Below are 848 nucleotides of genomic sequence, written 5' to 3'. Positions count from 1 at the left end.
CACTGCCCTTAATATAAACTTACTGTGTGCCAGTACCATAAACTTGGTTTAGTCTGGGTTTTCTCAAGGAGCAAAATTAATGAAGTATACAAGTGGGCTTCAAAAAGTTCACGGGAGGCCTGGCAGCTACTGAGGAAAGCAGAAGGCCGCATCTGGAAGTCGCTGAGTCAGAGTCATGCTGTTCTGAACCGAGGGCCTAGTGCTGAAGCTCTACCCGGAGGAAATGAAACGGAAGATGCATCAGGAAGTGATCCATACGAAACTTTCTCATCTATGTGGCCATGCTGTGAGTCACTCCATCTATCTTAAAGAAACTGGACAGTATATGAAGATTTGGCATCACATGTGAATGTACAATATGAAGAACCTGGCTCCAGTTTCTCCTCCCACCTGCAAATGAGAAGACTCAGAAAGATATGAAACTGATTGAATGGACCTCAAAATTCTGCTTGTTGAAAAATAAGTTTGCTCTGGTTACTGAGTTTCTTAGCTAAAATATAAAACTATTTGAGAAGTATGAAGATTTCTTGTGGTCATATTGCACCTTTAGGCCTCCATGAATGTTGATATAATTGTAAATAATGTTAAACATCATTTTCTAACAAGTAATAATTATAAAAGGATTGTGTTTGAAATGGTCCTATCTTGGCATTCATTTCTATTTACCTTTTATTTTTGTCCAGAGTGTAGCTGTGAAGAATCCCTTACAATTAGTCATATTTTGTAGAAGTCAGCATATATTTATATTTGAGCACAAGACCATTAGTCTCATTTTTAATAAATGTATTAAGAAAGAAAAAAAATTCATGGGAAATGGAATTAAAAGATAATGGAATTTTTCCACAAAC

Source organism: Chrysochloris asiatica, unplaced genomic scaffold (genome assembly GCF_000296735.1).
Source record: "Chrysochloris asiatica unplaced genomic scaffold, ChrAsi1.0 scaffold00002, whole genome shotgun sequence".
Classification (NCBI taxonomy): Eukaryota; Metazoa; Chordata; class Mammalia; order Afrosoricida; family Chrysochloridae; genus Chrysochloris; species Chrysochloris asiatica.
Note: the sequence above shows the minus strand (reverse complement) of the source record.